Source organism: Camelus dromedarius, chromosome 3, assembly GCF_036321535.1.
Source record: "Camelus dromedarius isolate mCamDro1 chromosome 3, mCamDro1.pat, whole genome shotgun sequence".
Lineage (NCBI taxonomy): Eukaryota > Metazoa > Chordata > Mammalia > Artiodactyla > Camelidae > Camelus > Camelus dromedarius.
Genome location: NC_087438.1, coordinates 105322550 through 105345260, shown reverse-complemented (window position 1 = coordinate 105345260; position 22711 = coordinate 105322550). Strand labels below are relative to the sequence as shown.

General features: G+C 52.0%; 1 long non-coding RNA gene across 1 annotated transcript; it reads right to left on the bottom strand.

Annotated features, from left to right (window-relative positions):
- Positions 1-226: 226 nt before the first annotated feature.
- LOC105097023 (uncharacterized) lies at positions 227-21367 on the bottom strand. Its single transcript, XR_837894.3, has 3 exons — positions 21171-21367; positions 9503-9624; positions 227-7172 (listed from the first exon to the last, which is right to left on the bottom strand). It is a non-coding gene; the product is annotated as an uncharacterized LOC105097023 (long non-coding RNA).
- Positions 21368-22711: the final 1344 nt, after the last annotated feature.

The window sequence follows — 22711 nt, the reverse complement described above, 5'->3', positions numbered from 1 at the left end:
AGGCCAAGAGAGTGGCCTCAGAGGAAACCAACCCTGCTAACACGTTGATGTTAGACTTCCAGCCTCTAGAACTATGCTAAAATAAAATTCTAGTGTTTAAGCCACCATCTGTGGTGCTTTGTTATGGCAGCCTTAGCTGATTGATACAGGCTGTTTGTTAGGTGCTTTCCCTGCCTTCACCTCCTCCCCTCCCCCCATGTTCTCAGGAAGAAACAGGACACAAGTCAAGGGTCCAGCACTTTATTATAGTCACAGAACACAGGAGGAACCACTCTGGTCTCACTGAAGGCTTGTTTTACCCTCTCCCCCTGGGAAAGTCACAGGGATAGCCCTATCTGCCAGGCGAGGCCAAATGGGAGAAAGGGGGCAAGGGCAGGTAACAAGCATAAACACAGACTTGATTTGACCCAGCTCCACAACTTATTAGCTGTATGATCTTAGGCAGTTCTCTCACCTCTCTGGGCCTTGGCTGCCTTGTCTGAAAAGGAGTAAATGACAGAACCTACCTCACTGGGTTGTAGTGAGGATTGAATGAGACAGTGCCTGTGAAAGTGTTTAGTACAGTGCTCTGTAAGTTGTAAATACTCAGTGAGTGGAAGATAGTATTTGGGGGGGGGTAATTAGGTTTTTTAAATTATTTTTTTAGAGGAGGTACTGGGGATCGAACCTAGGACCTTGTGCATGCTAAGCATGCACTCTACCACTTGAACTCTACCCCCACAAAATAGTATTATTCGGAGCAAATCAGATTTCTTCTTGGTCAGGTTGGCTCCAGTCTCTGTGGATGAGGGGGAGGGGGAACTCATACTTCATAAACATCTTCAATGTGGCCTCTTAGGAAGACATGTGTGGGAGCCACCTGGTCTGTGGGAACGTGGTGATCAGACCCCAAAGTGAGGATCCTGGAGCCATGGCTCTTACTGTCTCTACCGACTTCATGAAAAGCACTAGGAGGAGGTTTGTTTAAAGTTCTAGTGTTGCTCCTGGGCCACTTCAGGTCTCTGGCATTTAATCAGTTAACATTTTCTATGTCTATTTAGATGGTCTTCCTTTTATTTTTTTATTTTTGCTGTTTTTACTTTTGGCTAAGGAATTGGCATAAGCCAGTGAACTTGGAATCAGTTCTGGCTCAGCCTTATGCTATCTGGATGATCTCGGGCTAGTCACTTCACCTCTCTGAACCTCACCATCCCACTGACCTTCAGGAGCTTTGAGGTTGAAGCCAGGTGATGCAAATTAAAGTAAGTTATGGAGGCAATATTGGTAATGAGATGATGAATGGGACTTAAGCAGTCACTGGCTCAGAAGGGTCTGGGGTGGCAAAAGGAATCTCAGCGCTTGCATGCGTGTGTGTGTGTGTCTAGAAGTGAGCCCTACTGTTCCTGGACTGGGTGGAGGCAGGCATCACCACAAGAGGGCACTCTAAGCTTTTTTGTCTTCTCTACCTCGATGGAAACATTTTTCATTTTTCTGTGGCTGCATTCCAAATCAAACGAAAACTTGTGTTTTTTTAGTTTACCTAACTAATTTAGTAAACTTTAAAAAATAAATTCATGTACATTTATTCGTTTATTGATAATAATTGATTTGATACTTGTGACCCCTACTGCTTGGCATGCTGGGAAGTGGGGTGAGGGGTGGGGTGGAGGCAGAACACATGCTTCATGGTGTCCTGGTTCAACCACTGCTCAGCTGAGTGCCTGGACACATTTCCCAAGAGCAGGACAGTGGTGAACTTCCAATTCCAGACTCACAGGATGTTACGAAATGGAGAAAATGGAAAGAAAAGCAACTTAAAGGTCAAGAACACAGTCCACAACCCTCTTACCTCCAGCACATGGCCTTCCACTTGACCTCATGCTGTGCTTGAGCCAAAGCCCCATAGGGACAACTCTGGGGTGGGAAGGAGGCGAATCCAGCTGTTGAACCATGACCTCAAGAACAGTATTTCCAGGAATCCCCATCTTAGCATCTAAGGGATTCCTGGGAAAACTGGACCGTGAGGACAAGGTGAGAGAGTGGCCGTCAGCACCAAGGCCCTGCCATGTCCCCAAGGACCAGCTGGAGTTTTCTTCTGCATCCAGCCCCATCTGCAGAAGCCAGCGTGGGTGCCATGTATCTTGGGATGTGGATGAGATTGCTCCAGGAGTAGTAGTGACTGGAACTTCAAGTGTCCTGGAAAGTACCTTCCCTGTAGTCAAAGGCCATGTTGTCAACTAGAAACCATCTGGTAACTCCCCGCACCCCCACCTCCCCATGATTGCCATGGGTCCTGTGTATTCTGAGTCTTCAGCCAGAGGGAGGGTTTTACTCTAAATTAACCTGACAGATCTGGTTCCCAGTCTCTGTTTGGCAATTTCCTCGCTGGTGACCTCCAGCAAGTCACTTAACCTCAGCTTTCCCCAACTATAAAATGGGACAGTATAGGACCTACGGGATAAAGTGAGATAAATATAGTTATGGGGAAAGGGGAGTAGGAGGAAGGAAGTCCATAGGATTGATGGAAAGTGTTTGGGTCTGTCTTTGCTAAAAGTGACCCAAGATGTAAGGACAAGACCGGAGCAGGATTTATTATGTTCTCCTCCTGCTCCCCCATCCCCAGGTTCCTAAGTCAGTAAGAATATGGATCTGAAGGGGGAGTATAGCTCAGTGGTACAGTGCATGCTTAGCATTCATGAGGTCCTGGGTTCAATCCCCAGTACCCCCACTTAAAAAAAAAAAAGAACATAGATCTGAAGGCAGACAGATTAGGCTACAACTCTGGCTCAACACAATCAATGTGTGATCTTGGGTGAGTTACCTAACAGCGTCAGTTTTCTTATCTGGAAAATGGGTCAGTAACACTGCCCACCTCCCAAACTTGTTGAAAAATAAAATAAAATTGTGCTTAGCCCAGTAATTTTCCTGTGCTGCTCCTTGCTTGTCTGAAGCCCCTGAGAGAGGTGAGGTATTTGGGAGATGCCTGGATTAGTTTAGGCAATACCGCAAAGAGTGAAGAACCTAACTCAAAGCCCAGGACTTTTATCTTTAGCACTGAAAGTGTTTTTAGGAATTGTCCAATGCACAGATGATGACTGGGTTTCCGCTTTGAAACTGGGTTCTAGCTCTCTAGAACTTGGTGTTGAGAAGGATTCTGAAGCAACTGAATGCTTCAAGAAAGGATGCCTTGACTGATTAGCAGTGTCCACCCTGGGTTCAGAAAGAGAAAGCAGAGTCAGGTTGCTGAGTAATAGCCACCACTGAGTGCTGCAACACCTCGTTTTACAGCTGGGCAAACTGGGGTACACAGAGGAGTCAGCACTTGCCCAGAATCACAAAGCAGATCGTGGCACAGGTAGAACTTGAGTCCAGGAACTTCCTCAGCTGACAAGATGGAGACTGGAAACATTCCCGTCCTTTCCTGGTGCCTGCAAGCACCTCTACTACTTACCGCTCCCAGGCTGCCGGCCGGCCGCAGAACAACTTCTCCCTTCCTGAGCTACAGTGCTTCATCTCAGACTCCCAACTGACCAGAGATGCAGCACTGCACCTCAGGCTGGGAGACAGGGCGCCACGCTGCTCTGTGTGGGGGGCTGATGGCAGGGAGTCCGCCCTAGGCAGGAGAACGGGCGTTAGAGGGGCCTCAGCTCCACCCTCCAGCTCTTGCTCCAGAAACTGCTGTAACTACCCAGGATGTGTTTCCTGTCCTCAGCCTGGCACTTGCGCCCTCTGGAACCAAGCCTCAACCTTCCTTTTCTTTCTTTCTTTCGTTTTTTTTTTTTTTTTTTTTAAGTTTTATTGAGCTATAATTCACCCAGTTAAAATGTACAATGAAATGGTTTTTAATCCTTTCACAAAGTGGTGTCACCATCACCACAGTCCATGTTAGAACATTTCATTGCTCCAAAAGAACCCTCTCACCAAATAACCCCTCCCAGCCTCCCATCACCTGCTGTCTCTGTGGAGCTGACTTTTCTAGACATATCAGTAAATAGAGCCAGCCAACAGGACAGCCTACCTTTTTGACCCCACATCCTATCTTTATGCTTGATGCATCCCAGCCAAACAGCACATTCGTGGTACTTTATATTTTAATCAGTAAATGTTTGCTTTGGTCTCCTACCTGGTCTCCCTGCTTCTACTCCCAGTAATTTCCCAGCCATCCTCACACAGTGATTTCTCAAAATGCAAATATGCCTATGTCTCACCCAGGCTTAAGATGCTGAAAGGTCTCCCACTGCTCTCTGGCTAAATTCTGAAACCGTCACCAAAAGCTACGAGGTCCACCCCATCTGGCCTCTTCCTCTTGGGCCCTTGCCCCCTTTCTCCTCCAGGGAGCCCTGTGCCCCCCACCTCAGGGCTCCCAGGTACCAAACTGCTCCCCATGATTCTCCTGCCTGTCTCCTCTTGGTGGGCTGAGTCTCTACTCAAATGGCCTCTTCTTCTGTGAAGCTCTCCCTGACTCCCTCAGACACCAGGAGACCTTGGTCCATGTCTGTACACATTCTGTGCCCTCTTTCTAGTCCTTTACCACACTTGTGATGGTAGATATGTAACATACATTGTCTGAGTGGCTGAATCGTATTCTTCGATCACATTCTCTCCATTGTCAAAGCTATTTACATCTGGGTCTGACTTGGGGTAGATCTCCAGTTCCCTGAGGACAGTACCCACACTTGTTAATGGTGGGGTCCCTCGGCCTTGTGGAGACCTTTGTACGTCATAGTGGGCCCCAGAGAATGCCACTTGGTAGATGATTGGCCATGTAAATAATTCATTTTCCTCTCAAGACATGGCTTGGGTGGGAAACTCTGAGTGGGCAGGCAGAGCCCTGCCTACACTTCTCCTGCCCTACCAAGATCTCAGGGCACCCCCGGAGCACCCTCCTGCATTGCTGATGCCATCTGTGGTGGCCTTAATGCTGGATGACATATACTGCCATCTTGGCAGCCTTTTCTCCGGCTGGGAGAGAGCAGGAAAACACATATACCTCCGTAAAAAATAGTGTCTCTTAGGCCTCTGGCAGAAATTTGAAATCAGGCCCCTATCTGAAGAGTGTTTTCCTCTGGTCTGCCACTTGCGGCAGATCAGGCCCAGTGGCCTGCTGAGTGGGACAGCCCCTTCCTGAGGTATTCCCACCTAAAGAACTGCCTTCCTCTAATATGGTAATTCTTGCATAGGAACTCTTTCCAAACTTCATTTGGCTGGGGAGTGATTCCAACATCAGGATCCACCTTGGGGGGTCCTGGGCAGGCCACAGCCTGTCTAGTCCGCTCTCAGATGTCTCCCACTAGCCCTGCAGAAAAAACACTTGTCTTGGCCAACATGGAGCTTTCAGTAAGAAGCTGGGGAGGGTTGTCCTGAAAAAGCGATCATTTGCTGCTGGGAGGCAAGCTGGTAAGGCCAGCCCCCTGCATTCCTTGGTGTGGGACTCTTTGCAAAGGTCTTTCTCCTGACCACCCTTGGCATCCTAAACGCAGCACAGCAAGGGGAGCAAGCGATTTTGCGGAGTATGTGGCCTGAGTGCTAACTTTGGAAGACTGCTTGCAGGCCTTCTGTTTCCCTGGGGAAGAGAGCCTCAGTTGGGTGCTATCCTGTCTCTGACACTTTTCTGGCTCCTGTCTATCTCCCTCAGGCCCAGGGTCTTGCAAGCCACAGTACCAGGGGAAAGAGTAAGAACACTGTTGCACTTCTATGGTCTTTTGTCTTAACTGTATTATTTCCTAATCATGGATAGTGTTCTAGTTTCCCTTTTACAGTAGCCATTTATACTTAGGTATTAAAAAGGACTCATCTTAAATTTTAAAATATTGTAATTGCTTGCAGATATGGCAAAAATAAGAAAGGGGGCACCTGAGCGCCTGCCTTTTGAAAAACTGCCCCTCACATTTCATCTGCACAACAGCCAGGCGGTCGGTCGTTTGGCAGGGGAACCTTATCACCTCCACATAGAAGGCCAGGAAGGGGAGGAGACAGTTCCAGGTCACAGCCTGGCTTGAACCAGGGGAATGGATGGCTATTTCCAGCACACCCCACTGGACTCAGAATATTGCCGCAAAGATAGCAGCTCTCCTGGGTGTAGAAACAGGAAGTGGATGGGAGGCAGTCTCACGCTCCTGTGGGAAACTCTTTCACGGGGTCGGGGTTGAGACCTTTGACTGGGGAAAGTATTTGCCTCCATATTCTCTGTGGCTATAGGCTGCTTAGTTCTGTTCTTTAGTATCTAGAAAAATCATAGTGATGCTGATGGTAATAAGAATTGTCATTTATTGAATGTTTTAATTGTGCTAATCCTCATGCATCCCCAAGGTTCCATAGGCAGGGGATTTTCCAAAGGCATGGAGCTAGGAGCCCAGCTGGGATTCCTAGCAGAACAGCTGACCCAGGACCCTTATTTTTAAACTCCATGCTGCATGTCTCATCCACTGACTGACTTACCAGTTCTCTGGGATTGGGGATAGGGTCTAAGCATTTCACCTGTCCTTTCAGCAAACCGAGTGCTGCTTCTATGTGCCAAGGGGAGACAGGTCTGAATCTGATGTGATCCTTACCCTGGAGGAGAGCAGTACTAAGGTAGAAGGAAAATGCCCCTGGCAAGGTGCGTGGCACCAGTGGCACAACAGCCTGCCTGAGAAAGGACTGCCAAGGGCTTAGAGGACAAAGAGGTTCTCGCCCCTGGGGGGCCTGGGAGGGCATCCTGGAGGAGGAGGTGGTGCAGCTGGATTGGGAGGAGGCCAGAACTGCAGGAAGGGTGTCCTCCTGGTTCCCTGGCCCCAGGCACCCTTCCCTTGAGTCTTGCGTGCCAGCTGGGCAAGCAGGCTACATTAGCCCTGATCCCCAGTCTCCTTCCAATGAGACCTCACTAAGAAGGCGGTGGATGGCTCTCCTGTTCCACTTACCCCGTGAGAGGCTTCTTCTCACTCTGGGTCTCCAGTTAGCAGGGGGGTCACTCGGAAGACTTCTCACGAGCCCTTCTCCTCTCTGTTGCTCCATTTCTCTTTCTGTCGAAGGAGGCAGTTGAACAGGTGGCCCCAGTGTCTGACCTGGCAGAATATTACCTGCTTCTGGCTGTCTGCAGTTGTGGGGGCTGCTGCCCGAGGAGGGGCTGTTTTCCCTCTCTGTTCCCCACTGTCTTCAGGAAATGTCGCTTAGCTGGGGGGACCTCTGTCTTCTGCCGGGAAGCTCTGGGGAGGCTGGGAAGGAGAAAATAAACAGTGGCTGTCTGGATTTTCTCGCCAGGCCTGAGAGAGGAGACCTTCCTGGCTCCTTTCCTTATATGGCCAGGCTGCTCGGGCTGGGAGCCTGCTGCTGTGTGCCCCCACCCTCCAGCTTGAGTGAGGGCTGGGGGCCACCGTTGGTCACCTGGGACTCTGGTACTGCACAGGCCAGAGCAGGGCTATAGGTGGAGGGCAGGACCCAGGATATGTCCCAGTAGTCGCCGGTACAACCTGGACAACTGTCGTGGCCTCTGGGCTGTGTAGGGTGGAGCAGGTGGGGAGGATTTATACTGGGGTAAGGGGGTGGGGTGGGGGGGAAGGGATCCATCTGGTTTTGTCTTAACCCCTAACTCATAGTGTGACCCTGGTCAAGCCCTTTCCCTTTTCATGCCCCTGTTTCCCCCTGTGTCAAAATGGGTATGGGAAACACGAATTGATCCACCCATTCAGTCCCATGAGGTGGGAGCTGTTGCAACCCCATTTTACAGAAGGGAAAACAGGCTTCAAGAGACTAAGGAACTGGACCACAGCTATCTAACTAAAAAGGGAGCAAGGCTGGATTTGAACTTGGGGCTATCTGACTTCAAGTTCTGTGTTCTAAATGGACTGATTGCTAAGGTGCCTCTTGGTGATAATCTGCAACCACTCATGTATGCCTCACGGAAAAGGGATTCTGCTGGGGCTGCTCCCCCAGAGGACCAGGGGGCTCCAGTCCCAATGACCCAGCTCAAAGGTGACTGTTATGTCAATCAGTGGGGGCAGAAGCTGTAAGTCATTCACATTGGTTCCCCAGGGCCCCACATAGGGCCCGGCAGAGACTTGGGGCTTAGGAAAGGGAGGTTGTGGTTTCACAATGAATGAACCTCAGTAGTCACATCTGTACTATGGGCACAATCTCCTAACTCCCAAGCACATTCTGAGGATTAAACAAAACTGGATGAGAAAGCGCTGAGATGCCACCTTTACGATGGTGTTGTCTTTCTGTTCACAAATTCCTTTTTCCCTCTAAAGTACCCACGTACTTTTCAGCCCCAGGCCACTGTCTCCTGAGCTGACCAGTCCCTTCTCAGCCCAGCTGTGAGACTGAGTGATGGGGGGTAGATCTGTCGCGCTCTGGGCTCTGGGCTCTGGCAGCAGTGACCGTGGGAAGGGCTGCAGGAGGGGAGGGTGGGAGGGGAGCTGGGGGTGGGTTGCTGGGAACAGCTCAGAAATGAGCCTTGCACAAGCATGAACATCCTGTGTGCTCTTGAGCTAATCCTGGAACCTCCCTCAGCCCATCCATCATCATGGCATCCTCTCAGACCCCAGCCCCTTCCTGGGGCCCAGGGGGCGGGGCAAGGGGGCTGAGGACCGACTGTCAGCGTGGTGAGAGACCGCAGCTGGCTGCTCTGTAGGCCTGCTCAGTGTCGGAGCCCGACAGCGCGCGGGAGGAGGCGCCTGCAGCCCTCCTAATCCAATTTGTTTGGACCCAATCTTCAAGGCTCATTTGCTAGTGAATGAGGGCCGGGTGCGTGTGCTGTGCTGGGGCGCACGTTTGCACACACGTGTGGTGCATGCAGAGGTGAACAGGTGTGATTTGTTATATAAACCAGGCCTGGGCCTCGCCTCATGTCTCTGGCGTGTCTGCTCTTTGTCGGAGGCTTGCCTCCCCTGCTCACTTCCAAATCTTCCTCCTCTTTTTCCATCCTCATGAGATCTGGTGCCAGAACCCCTCTCTGCAATTGACTGTCTGCTTGACTCTGCATGGAGTTCCTTCAACTCCCTGGGCCTCAGTTTTTCCACGTGTCTTTTGGAGTTGGTCCCTTATCCTGTCTGTTCCACTAACAACTGGTAGGTGGGGAAGAAGGTAACGGACAGTAAGAACAACTGCTACTGTTTCTATAGCTTTACCATGTTCCAAGCACTGTGCACCTGGGCACACACCACCCCACGTCTAGCTGCTTCTAGAGTATGACCCCATTTACTCCTTTCCAGGGAAAATTACCATCCCCCTCAACGGCTCCTTCAAATCCTTTGTTCTCCACAGAGCGCAGTCTCTGCGTTGTTAGTTTGTAGGGAGCATAGGGTGGATTCTTGGCTTCTGGTGGGTTTTCCTTTCTTTGGTTCCATTTTTTTTTCACCTACAACCCAGGCCCTATGGTCCCGACTTGCTTGCACCCCATCAATCAGCAGGGCCTTCCTTCAACTCTTCCTTTCTGAGGCCTGGTTTCTTGGTCATTCTGAGTGTTGGGATGGGGAGATTATCCTGAGGCATAGGGTTATTGCAGGAGTGTGTGTACCGATGAGCAGAGGTGGGGAGCACTCACAGTTCTGTGTCCAGGGCCCCTGCTGCCAGCCCTCCTTGGGTCCACAGGAGGCCCCTCTCTGGGGTGCTTGTTCCTTTAGCATCAGGGATGCAGGGGTGGCTTCCACCAGTCAGTGCTCTTGCCTGAAAGGAACAAAGATAACCCCTATCAGAGGATTCTGGGGGGCCCTGTGACCAGAGCCTTGGTCTTCATGGGGCCTGACTGAGCTGCCGGGCCCTGAGGAATTGAGATGATTCTGGGTTGCTGCTGGGTCCTCAGAAGCCTTGGGCTGAGCCTGCTGATATTTTCCAGACCTCAGGGAGGCTGCTTCTCGGGCCCTCGGCCACCATTATCTCTGCTGTGCTTGCCTGTCTTTCATAGGGGGTCTTCTGAGTAGCTCTAAGTTCCAAGAGCAGAAGGGGCCACCTTCCCTTCCCAGCACACCCAGGCTCCATCAGCGAAAGAACAGGTTTGGAAGGAAATTTCCTGGAGGCCCCTCTGACCTCCAACTCTAGCTTCACACATGGAAAAGGAACTATTTAGGGATAGATGGAAATCTGAGATTAACACAGTGGCCAAGGATGAAGGGACAGCCCTAGGTCTGCCAGTGACCAATTCCAGCTGCACAAGGCTTTCAGCCTGCAAATGCTGCCTCCTGTAACTCAAGGAACACTCATAACTACAGCCAGAGGTAGGAATGACTTCCCTGCTTACTGAGGTTCAAAGAGGCTCTGCAGTGTACCCGGGTCAACCCCTGGCAAGTATCAGAGGCTGGCTCAAACCCCGGGTTGCTCATGCTTAATCCAGCTGTCTCCTGAGCTTGGGCAGCAGCCGACTGGATGACCACAAAACAGAGCTCACATCGTCATGGTCATTGCAAAAGCCCCTCTGCCCTCTCCTGGCCTTCATTTCCAAGAAACGCAAAGGGCTGGGAGTGGGCCACATCTGCAAGCCAGATGGCACTGCTGTGGGAGAGGGCTGACGCTGGGCCCGTGCTGATTTTTTTCTGGAGGAGCCTTCTTGCTCACAGCTCCCCTTCCTCTGCTCCCTCACACATGTGCGTGTACCATAGCCTGTGCTCTCCTTGGGCTCCAAGGCCCTGGAGTTTCCACCATATGTGGGGGAAGAATTGAGAAGACATCGGCCCTGGAGCCCAGCAGACCTGCATTTGAATCTCACCCCTAGCACTTTCTAGCTGTGTGATCTCAAGCTTGTGGCTTCACCTCTCTGAATCATGGCTTGTTTTTGAAGGTCAACTGAAGGGCAAATGAGGTAGATGGCAAGTGCAAGTGTAGTTGCGGGCACCTCATAAGCCCACAATAAATGACTGCAATTTCCATTATGAGCACAAAGCTGGGCCTATGGTGAGGCACAGGCATGGGAGGACGAGAAGCAGGAAGGATGAGGGCAAAGGTTCGAGGAGCCATCCAGAGAAGATGTGGTAGCTGGGGTGAGGGCCTCCATGTGGGGGCTCTTACTAGGTCCCCTCCGTTGTGTGGCTCTGTTGTTCCCAGAGCACCCTCCCACCCCCTTGACAGCCCAGCTGAGTTCACCAGCCTCACACGCTCCCTACTTCCTCCCCAGGGAGGGTCACTGCTGGGGACTTTGGAGCAAGCCCTGGGAACGCAGTCTGAGGCTGAAGCAAGATGATGCAGGAGAAAGGGAAGAGAGGGAAAGAAACGGGGCCCAGAACTGCCTGGCTTACAAGCCCAGTCTTGAGTAGCTCAGGTTCTGGGAGGGTGGGGGGTAGAGACCAGGATCCCCAAGAATCCACAAGACCTTCCAGTGAGAACAAAGCCTGGGAAAACAGTGACAGTGATAACAACTTCTGCCCACCTACCCGGCTTACATTGGGACTTGCCATAATCCTAACTGGCTAACATACGTTATAGCTGACACGCTGGTGCCTTCGAAGTGCTCCACACCTGCTAAGTGCTTTGTTTTACCCAGGATTTTTCATCTGATCGTCACAATTGATTATGAGTTAGCTGCCTTTCTTATCCCCATTTTGCAGATGAGGAAACTGAGGCTCCCAGAAGTTACAGTGCTCCTCAAGCTCACACACTTGGTAAATGTCAGAATCAGGATTGGCTCCAGGCAGCCCAACATGCATTTTCAGGCTCCCCTGTGAGAGCAGATGGCTCATGGCTCCCTTTTTACAGAGCGATAGCCGGAGTCTCTCTCATGACATTCTGTCAAGCTTGTGTTCCTGTTTATGGAAAGGTGGCTGTGAGCAGAGAGAGCATTTTCAGTGTAAGTAGAGGCTGTGTGGGCCCTGGCAAGGGCATGTGTCTCCATAAGCAAGGAGACTTCTCATTTTGGTTTGTTTTGCCTCTTTTCCATGGTATTTCTCTCTTGTATGCTGTCTGTTTGAAAGAAACAACAACCCACCATGATAAAGGAGTTGGTTCTCCCTTCTGTCTTGTCTACTTTGCAGGGAACTGGGGACCTCCAGGGTTCCAGTTTGCTGGGCTGAGTGATACTTTCTGGGTAATACAAATGTTGGTTTCTTCTGGCATGTGTTGGATGGGAAAGCAGCAGGTTAGGCACAAGGTCTCCTGTAGGCATGCTGTGTGATTGCAGACAAGTGTCTTCCCCTCTCTGGGCCTCACCATGATGTGGTGGGGAGAGGACTAGATTCAGTGGTGTCCAGGGATCTCCCAGGGTTAGATAAAGGGGGATGGTTTGACTCCATGCCATTCTCCTGGTGAGTGTCAGTGTGAAGGAAGGTGAGTGGTCTGCACAGAGCTCCATGGAGTGAAAGAGACGGGCATCAAGGCTGGAGCTCCCCACAGCTGCCTCTCGCTCCCCTTGCCCCCATCTCACCCTCACTGCTAAGCCTCAGGCAGGCCCCCAGGACCTGGACCGGGTGGATTTTCTGAAGCAGAATGTGAAGTCTCAGAGCATGAGTGCTGGAGGCACCCGAGTTGTGTGCCCACGTGTCAGATGAGGGAACTGAAGCCTGGAGAGGAGAAGCAACAAGCTCATGATGCAGTCATTCAGAGGCCTGGCTAGGACTGACTCCTTCCACTCACTGAGGGATCCTAATCGGTCAGATCTCAAGAAAAGGGCCCTGGGAGGAAGGCGGGAGAGAGGAAGGCCTTTAAATTCCCTTGGCTTTGAAGATGGAATAATCATGACTTCCTTTTCTGAGTATCTTTTGGCCCTTCCTAGAACCAGATGGCGGATGTTTGGAATTTATGTTGTAAATAGTGTTTAAGAAGGGAGTGGGGGTGCAGATGTGTTACTTTCTCCAACCACCAAAAACAAGATCTGAGGGAGGAAAGTGGAGGAGGGGAGCTGACGAGAAGGAGATTTGAGGAGAAGGGAGGAGTGAGGGGGAAGGAAGAGGGGAGGAGAGGGAGAGAAAAAAAGAGATTGATGGAGTGAGAGTGAGAGCAAGGCAGAGAGGCAGAGAGGAGAGGAGAAGGGAGGGAAGAGACAGCAGTGGGCCTAGAGGGAGGCATACAGAGGGAAGGTAGATGAGGGAGATGGGGAAGGTCTCCCGGGTGCAGGCCCAGAGAAGCTCCATCTTGAGTTCGGGAGCAAACCCTTGAGTTTTCTAAAAATAGCTCAGCCTTTCCCCCAGTGGGGCTGGCAGCAGGGACCAAGAGAGGCACGCTTGTCCTTTTATGGTAAGAAAAATCCAGATCCTCTAAGGGGCAGCTGGGCTGGAGCCTGTAGTTGTGGATAAGGCCCAGCCCTGGGGTCTGGGGTGGGACAGGGATGGACAGAGGTTGTGACTTGGTGGGATTTCCTGGGCAGGGTAGCCCCACCCTCTGTGAACACAGGGCTGAGGAGGCCACACTGGAAAGGCCTGGGGTCCTAGGGTGCACGGGCTCCTAGAGACATCTTACCACCCTTATCTCCCTGTTTCATAGAAGAAGAAACTGAGCCGCAGAGAGGGGAAGAGATTGTGGGCTCCCCATGTGAGGGGGTTTGAAGTGTCAAGGTAAATCAGTGCTTAGGTCCACACGAGGTTGGCTTACATGCCCTTTACTCTGGAGGGCAGAGTGGTCTGTGGACAGAGCACTAGTCTGAGTGTCAGGAGCCCCAAGGCCTCCTCTCAGTTGATATGTTATTTGCTGTGTGACCTTGTGCAATCTGCCGAACCTCTCTGGTCTCAGATTCTCTCATAAGGGCCTTTGTAGCTTTTTGCCTCTCTGGGAATTCCAAGGCTGGAAAGCAAAGCTTGGGCAGAAAGAATGCTATTCCCTGGCAGAGGGGAGCCTGCAGGCTTCTGTTCTACTTCCTGTACTGAGAAAAAAGCTAAGATGGACTGAGAAAGAGAGAGGAGGTGCCGCAGGAGACTGGGGCAGATCATGGATGGAATCTCTGACTGTCCAAGCTGGCTGGGTCCAGCCCCTCACTGGGCACACTGATGCCTGAGAGGACCTCATCTCAAGTCATGCAGCGCATTAGGAAAGAGCCAGGAAAAGAGCCAAGGGCTTCCCCTCCTAGCCGTGGGCTCTTTCCTCTGCAAGAGGCCTCCCATCTGCAGCAGTCCACAAATTAGGGGATCATGTTTGGCCAGTAAAAGCGCCTTTCTGGGGAGAGCTGCCAGAACTCAATATACGCTGTCATCCTCTGCCCACCTCTTGGAGACAGTTCTTGGAAACAATTATGTCCTGTCGGGGTACCCGCCTCTTTTCTGTTCCCCTCCTTTGGCTGCGAGGACCATACCATAGTCTCTATCTTGGCTTAGAAGGCAGGGAAGAGGCAAAGAAGGATGCACAGGACTGGGTGGCCACCCTGGCAGTGTGATCTTGGGCAAGTCTCTCCCCATCACTGGCTTCAGGTTCTGCACCTATAACATGAGTAGATGGCCTTGATGCTCTAGGTCGCTTTCGGGTCTAATAGGACTGTGACACTATGAGTTTAAGATTCAGCACTAAGAGTGATTATTAAGCATTTACCAGGATTACCAGTGTGAATGAGACGGATCTAGTCTTATCTACAGATCTCTGTAGCTTTTCATTCCATTGAGACAGGGACCCAGTGCCTGGAAGCCCAAATCCCAAAGCCCTCTGTTCTGGGAATCTTGGCTAACTCTCTGACTCCAGCTTGAACCCAGAGCTCAGGTAGCTCTGGTCTTGCATGTCCAGGAATGCCTGCTGGTCTGGTCAGTGATCATGCCCACTGCCCACGACCCTGCCCAGGCCTCGCTATTCCCTCGACTTTGCTCTCTGCCTCACTCTTCCCATGTGGTATACAGCTCCCCAAGGCCCAGCCCATCTCCTCCCTGTCTGCCCCACCCCCCCATCTCTCCACACTGGTCTTCCTTTGATTCTGCCCAACGAGAACCCTTGCTTTCCTCTCCCAGCCTCCAATGGCACCCCTGCCCACCACTGGGGGAAAACAGGGACAGGAAAGAAAGGGGGATAAAAATAAAGCATTTTGTTCTAAATTGGAAGCTTCCCTGTGACCCTCCTGGAATTTCCATGTAGACTCTTTGGGGCATGTGAACAGGTCTCCCAGGAACCCTGACCCTCTCTGTCTTCCTGCTGGGTGGAAGGTTCCCCAGGGACCAAGTCTCAACCAGGCTCCAGGTCTCTCTGGTCAGGCCTGGTGCTCCATGGGAAGTGCAGAAGGCAGCAGTGGATTGGAAGGAAGTGGGAGGGAGAGGAGGTCCCTAGAGGCCCCTGTGTGAAATCAAGACAGAACTGATGTCATGCCTAGCTGGGAATCTGACATCCAGGCAGCAGAGGGGCTCAGGATCATAAGATTGTCCCAGGGCAGCTAGGGCTGTGATGTGAAGTCCCAGCCTGGTGGCGGGAAAGGCCATGAGGCCCAACCTCCTCTACTGTTTGACTTCTCTCTACAGTGTCCGTGCTAAGCTTGCATACCTCTGGTGATAGGAAGCTCACTGCTTCCCAATCGCCTCATCTCTCTTTGGACAGACTGTTGAAGACACCTTCCTAATAACCCACTGACACCTGCCTGCTTCTCTGGGGCTGCATGCTCTGATCTTCGGGGCTATGAAGAACCAGTTTCTGATCACCAGAAAGCTCTTCAAATTTTAAAGATGGTGACTGCAGCCCTTGGGCTTTCTTCCGCTCCTAATCCCACCTTGAGGTCTCCTGTCTCATTACTTGATATCTCAGAGTCACCAATGCCCAAATTCCCAGGTCTCTCCTGCACTGGGGCTCTTGGCTGGATGATGTTTTGGGGAAGAGTACCAATCTCCTGCCCAGAGACAGACACCAAGGAGGACTTCTGTCTTCTGGGGCTTTGATTTCTGGCAGTCAAACCACTCCATGACCAGGCCTTCCCTGCTTTGCCAGCCTCAGACTTCACCAAGCTTCTAGACCTACCCGCAGTTCCAGCCAAATGGGCTTGTTTGCTGTTCTCCTGAAAGTCCTGTCGCCTTGCCTTTATACAAATAACTCTCCACCTGGAATGCCTTCTCCTCTCTTCTCTGTTTATCCAAAGTGTGCCCCCTGCTATTCTGACCACCCCCACCCCAGGTTTTTCCTCCCTCCCTTTCCATCCACTGTCATACATGGGATGACCAGAGCTGTCCTCTTCCCATCCCAAATCCTGGATCATCTCAGTCTGAAGGGCCCAGAGGAATGGAAGAACTTACTCATGTGTTGGCTGTAGAGCTTGGGCCAGAGAACTAGCCTGTTTCTTTCCCTTTCTCTCCATCTTGTTCAGCTTATCTCAGCAGATGCCCTTGGACTTAGTGGGGTTATTGGGTCACATGCCTGAGGTCTGGCAGGCTCCAGGCAGACTGACCAGTGGCCTCTCAGCCCAGAGCCCAGCCAGGGTGGTGTCATGGCCACTATGGATGGCCTCCTGAGGTAGCAGCCTCTGTCTGGACACTTCACACCCACCTGTTTCCCTGAAGGAGGAGGAGGGTACGGGGCAGACGCTAGTAGCAGCGGAGCAGTGTCCCTGTGAAGTTTGTAAGGTCCAGTGTGTTTTCCAGTTTGGGGTTTTTCTATCTCCTTTGGAGCTTGGCTTGGGTCAGAAGAGGGTGTTAGAGGAGAAGACCTAGATTTGTGGCTGGGATGGGCTCTTGGGGATGTGTAAGGATGAGGCTGCCTCCTCCAGCCTTGGCTTAGCTGACTGCCCCTTCCTCAAATAACTGATGAGCTGTGTCAGTCAAGGGCAGCCCAGGACTGAGCAGGCCCCCAAGGGTACTAAATCCATGCTAATGTGTGCTCATGGATGAGGATTGTCTGCATTTTTGCCACTGGCATTTGGCAGTGGTGGAGGCTCTGTTTATATCTTACTATAACAATGCCTAATCTAGAAGGAGGCATCAACCTTCAAGTGGCCTCCTTCCCAAGTGCCAAGAGTTGGTCCTACTAGGCAGATAGAACCAGAAGCAGCTCTTTTTCACAGACTCATTGGGGGCAGTGCTAGAGCATATGTGTATGGGTTCTAGAGTCAGCTAGACCTGGGTTTGAGTCCTAGCAGAGCCTCCTATAAGCTGTGTGACTTTGGGCAAATGACTAAATCTCTCTGAGCCTCAGGTTCCCAGAGGGATAATGGTACTTACCTCAGAGAGTGCTGGGTGAAGGGTTGGCTGCTTGGGAAGATACGATACATGGCAATTTTTGAAAGAACAAGGGCCACTTATCCCCCTAGAGGGAAAGCAGAGTTAGGGCCCAGTATGGCATCTCCTTCTCCTGAAGAAACTGCCTTTTCTCATCACGTTTTCGCAGTTATTTTTAATTGAGTACTTATTATATGCCAGTCACTGTTGAGAGCTTCATGAATTTTAAATCATTTAATCCAGACAACTCAACAGCCTAATGAAGCAGGTACACTTATCATGCCCAAGGTCATACAGCTGCTATAAGGCAGGTCTGGGATTCAAACCCAGGCAGCCTTATGCCCCTCTGGCACCTTTAGTGGCCAGCCTGCTGCATCTTAGCCCCACTAGCAGCACTCTGACCCCAGCCTGGTCCCCTCATCACCTGGGGATGGGGATTCACTCAGCCCACACTGGAAAGGCCCCTGGCTCCAGAATCAGCCTCTATTTTCTCATCCAAACAAAAAGGGGCTGATGAGTTGGTCTCCTAGGATCATGACAGTGGGTGACTCATGCTGTGTGTTAAGGCATGTTTTGAATTGGAGAAAAGGTTTCTGGTGGTGAAGCATTGCCACCAATGAGCCTCTTTTGCAAGAGGGGAGGGGGCTGGCCTCTGTGGGCTCTTACCATGTGTGGTGAATCCCCATGTGGCTGTCTAGACAGGCTGTTAGGAGGTGGCAGCCACTGTGGGCTCTTTCCCCTGAATTCTTTTAGACCATTGCAGGCGAGCTCTGATTGGATCATGGTCACTGCAGACTGCTGGGCTAGGGAGGGCCATCTGGGCTGTGCTCCCACCCCAGGGCCTGCCAGTGCCCTGTTAACTTGGATGCATGTAGGGAAAATTTCTAAATACCTGTGTGGACAGGAATGCAATGGCATTTCTATTTCTTTCTTAAATTCTTTATTATACAAACTTGATAAATATAAAATAAAATGTGTAATATGTATGCTTCAAGAATTCGGATAATTTCCAGGTTGTCAAGAAGGGGAAATGCTCATACACTGCTGGTGGGAGTTATGACGTGGTTTGACCACTTTAGAAAATAATCTGGTGCTTCCCTGTAAAGTTGACAGGAGCACACCCCAGACCCAGCCTTCCCTGTCTAGGTATGAACCCCGGAGAAACTCTGGCTCATGTGCCCCAGGAGACATGGATGAAAATAGTCATAATAACAATCAGAAACAGTCTTTATCACAGCTTCTTTGCATGCCCGCGTGTCCCTGAGCCCCAGGGGCTGTTTAGTTGGGAAATTGCTATTGAGACATGGCCCAGGCATAACCCAAAGGTGAGGACCTCAGAGACCATCTGTTCAACCCTCAAGGCTCATGTGGGAAATCAGACATAGCCCTGAGGGTCAGTGGCGACACCGGGCCTGGAACTTTCTATTCCTCAGAGCTATGTGTGTCAGCTCTTCCTTAGAATGGGCCAGCCTGGGAAAGGGCTGACTTTGCCCAAAGAGCTGCCATGTGGCTGCTAAGGACCAGTGACAAGGAAACTCCTTTCCGTCCAGCGGGGCATGGTGGGGCTGAAGGAGGGGCAGTGGCCTTGGAACTAGGAGACTCAGGTTAAACTCTGGTGTGGCCACCCACCTAGCCCCGGTCTCCTTTGTGAAGTGGGAGATTCCACATCACTGCGCTCAGAGGTGCCGTGGTGGACAGGCTACGAGCGTGCTTTTTGCAGACTAGATTCAGATCCCCTCTGCCACTTTCTAGCTGTGTGACCTTGGGTAAATTCCAGTGATTTTCTTTCCCTACCAATGGAGATGAAGGAATGATGCTGATTCCTGCCTCATGGTAATCCTGGGAGGATTAAATGATAATGCAAGAGCTTCAGCCCAGGACCTTGGCTCCCAGGAAATCCTCCATATACATTCATGAAGTATACTAGAGGATTCCCTAGATTCTTGGGTGTGGTGGCTATGGGGCAGGGCAGGAGGTAGGAGACCCCTGGGGACAGAGCAGCTAGGGCAGCCAGCCCACATACTGTGTCCAGGTTTAACAGTTCATGAGCTGTGTTACCTTAGGCAAGCTACTTAACCTCTCTCTGTTTCCTTATCTATAAAATGGGGATAATAGTTGGACCTACCTCACAGGATTGTCTTGAGGGTTAAGTGAATTAATTTGTGTAAAAGCCTTGGGTAGTGCCTGAGCCTCCTCAATTGTGGTATAATTTTCCTATCTGCACCACCATACAGGCTAATTCTGTTTCAGCTCTATCAGCCCTCTGTGACCTAGAGTGGTGCTCCCTTTTTTGTGGATTAAGTTACCTTAGCTCTGTTTGCTAAGGTGGGTCTCAGGCTGCTTGACAGCACAGCATTCTCAAAACTCCATGTGTGTGGGAACTCCCCAGGGAGCTTGTATCGCAGCTTCCTGGGCCCCACCCAGGATTCTCTGTTAGTTGATGAGTATACAGTGGTTCAGACACCACACTTTGGGATACACTGTCCACACAATACCCTACAAGTGCTGGAAAGGAGACCTCACCTAGCTCTTGAACATTTTGAGCTGATCCCTCTTCTGTGCCCCTTAACCTCTGACCTCACCCCTCCTGCTCTCTCTTCAGCAGCTCTGTGTGCTGCCTGCCTGGGTCTCACTCGCACATCGCTCTAAGCATAGCTAAGGTCATCTTACCCCACAAAAGGAATAAGGCTAATTGTAATAAACATTAGCCAAGTTATCCTGCTCTTATGAGCATATGTCCCTCACTCCTCATGACAGCCAAGTGAGGTCTGATCCAAGGCCATACCCATTCTATAGGGGAGGGAGCTAAGACTCAGAGATGGCAAGTGACTTGCCCAAGGCCACTTGTTTGGTAAGTAAACAAGCCAGAATTGGATCCAGGCAGTTGAATTCCAGAGTCTCCTTTTGGACTTTTACGGCCTTAGGTCTTGTGTGACCAGAAGTGGGGAAACAAGGGTGCTGGGCAGGCTGGAGCTGGAGGGCTTTGTCCATTCTAGGCCCCAGATGTGCCAGAGCTTAATCTGAAGAGCAATGTTGCCTGCCCGTCTTCCAGCCCTGACTCCAGACCTCTGCCTCTACCCAGCCCTCCCTCCCACGTTGCCCATCATGAGTCCCCCGCCTTCCTCTGAGTCTCCTGGCCCCACCACTTTACCTCTTGAAACTCTCCTATCTTTTCTGTCCCCATCCCACTCCAACGTCCTGAACCCCAAGTACACCGAATTTAGAGATCAGGCCCCTTCCTCAACAGAAGCTGCCTTTGGGCCAGGCTCGTCCTGAGGTCTCCAGATTGGGCTGGCCCTTCCCCTGGCCAAGCCTGAAGTCAGAGACCCTTCAGCTTCTTTCCATTGCCTGAGGCTCAGACTCCAAAAGCTCCCTGGGCTTCAGATGTCTACTTAGACCCTAAGCCTGTGGTCACACAGTAGACTAGCTCAGGGCCTCCTGGGGGAACTTTCCAACCCCACCTGCCTTCTAGGCTCAAATGGGGTTCAGAAGCCATGTCCTGCATGGAGACCATGTTGTCCATCGGCCTCATACTACAGATGGGAAACTGCAGCCCAGAGGGGGTAGGGCGTCCCCCCAAGGCCCCAGGGCCAGGCAGTGAGAGGCAGAGCTGAGGCTGCAGCCTGCGTCCTCATCCCCCAGCCAGGGAGCTCTTCCCACCGCTGCGGCCGAGCCAACACCCCAGCCTTTCCGCCTCTCTGCCTGTCTGCCGGAGCCTGAGCTGACATCGCTTCTCCTCCAGCTTTGCTTCTTGAAACCATTATTTGAAAACAGTTTTCCTTGCCAGGAGCCCCAGGCTCTTGTTGCTGAGAAATCAAACTCCATAGACAAGGAAGAAGCATTGTCTACAGCAAAGCCAGCAAGAAGGGTGCAGACTCGGGGATGGCGGTGATGCTCAGGCGGTGGGACACTGACGCTCTGCCCTCCCTCTGCTCCCACCCCCTCATTTAACCACAGCCACAAGGAGTCCTCAAAGCCAACAGGACCATGGATCCTGCACATCCGGTCAGGGCAGGATGGGCGCTTAGAGATCATCCAGTCCAGCCCCTGTGCGGATGGGGAAACCGAGGCCCAGAGTCGGTTAGCAAGAGAGCAAGGACTAGACCCCAGATGCAGCATCCCCCTGGGGAGGATGCCACAGAGGCCCCCCTCCTCACAGACCCCACATTTGCCGCTGGTTCTTACCTCTCCTGCGTTCTGGTCCAGGTGTGGCTCCTTGTGACCTGGAAACGGGGACCAGCCCGTTTGGGGGATGATTGGAGGTGTCACTGCTCCTCAACTAACTTGACTGGACCTCTGGCACCCCTCCTCACTGCCACTGCCACGGGGGCACTTTTAAACAGCTGGCACTGGGCCCCCCTCCCCTTAGCCCCTTGCCCACTGCTCCCTGGCCACAAAGGCCCCTCTGCCTTTTACCTTATATGAGCTGAAGAGGCGAGCCCAGTGTTGGGACAAGGCGGGTACTGAGTCTTCTCGGGCGCCCCATTGGCCCAGGCGCCTGCCACGTGACCACCTCGCCTTGACCTGCCCCCGGTGCCGAATGTTGCTTTTACCCCCTAAGGAAGGAGTGGTTGACAATTTTCATATTTCTTCTAAATTTGGAGATTTCAGACAATGCTGGGAGGCTTGGCTCCAGCTGCCAGAGGCCCATGTGGAAGTCATTAAGCTGAGGAAGGGGGGCCGGGGGAGAGAGGGAGGCAGGGGGAAGAGGAGAAGGAGGAAGGGGGTAGGGGCCAGAGTTCTGAGGGTTGCCAGTTGTCAGCCTGGGAACATGAACAAACTCCCTGGGAGCAAGCTGTGTGTGAGAATTTCCTTCCTCTTCCCGAGTCCCTGGTCCCAGGACTGGAGTGGGAGTTCTGAGATTTTCTGGGAACTGTCAGTGGGGAAGACACCATTCCTGGCTCCTGGGGTCCAGAGGGTGGTGGGAATGGCAGGGGATGGGGGCCATGAGGAAGTAAATCCTCTCTCCAGAGAGCCAGGACCCTGGGAGGCTAACTCCATCATTGTGCAAAGAAGGCCTGGGCCCCAGAGGGGTAGGGCCTGCCTCAGTGAGACAGGAGGCAGTGACGGGCAGGAGAGAGAATCCAGGGACTTGCCTCTGGGGCTCCCTTTCCCCAGGAGTCCTAGTCATGAGAAGGGCCCATCTCTCACCCTTTCTTATTATGCTCTGGTCACACTGGCCTCCTTGGAGCCCTTAGCATATTTTCATGCCTCAGGGCCTTAGCAATTGCAGCCCTCTCAGACAAGTGCCCTATCCCCAGGGCTTCTGCTAGCTGGTTCCTTGACTGCTTCTGGTCTCAGCTCAAAAGTAACCTCTGGGAGAGGCCTTGCCTGGCCACCACTTTATTCTCTACCACCTTCCCTGCTTGTTGCCCTCTATGACTGTGCCTGGGTTGTACATATCTACTGATTTAGTTGCTTATTGTCTTAACTCTTCCAGGAAAGCATGACTCCCCTGGGGAGGGTCTGTGTCCCCAGGCCTCCTGCAGTGCCTGTGAGGAATGGCCAGAAAGATGTGTGTGGAGGGGCAGCACCAGCATAGGCTTGGCCGCTCTGAAGCCCGGGGAGGGCTCCTCCAAGTAGCCTTGTTGCTCAGAGCTTCCCCTCTGTGGCCAGGCAGGCTGGACCCCAACTACCTTCGTGCACAGTCCTCCAGACCCCTGGGCCTGCACAAGACGCTGCTGCCTCCCTCCAGCAGGATTCCCTCCAGCACATGGCCTCAGCCT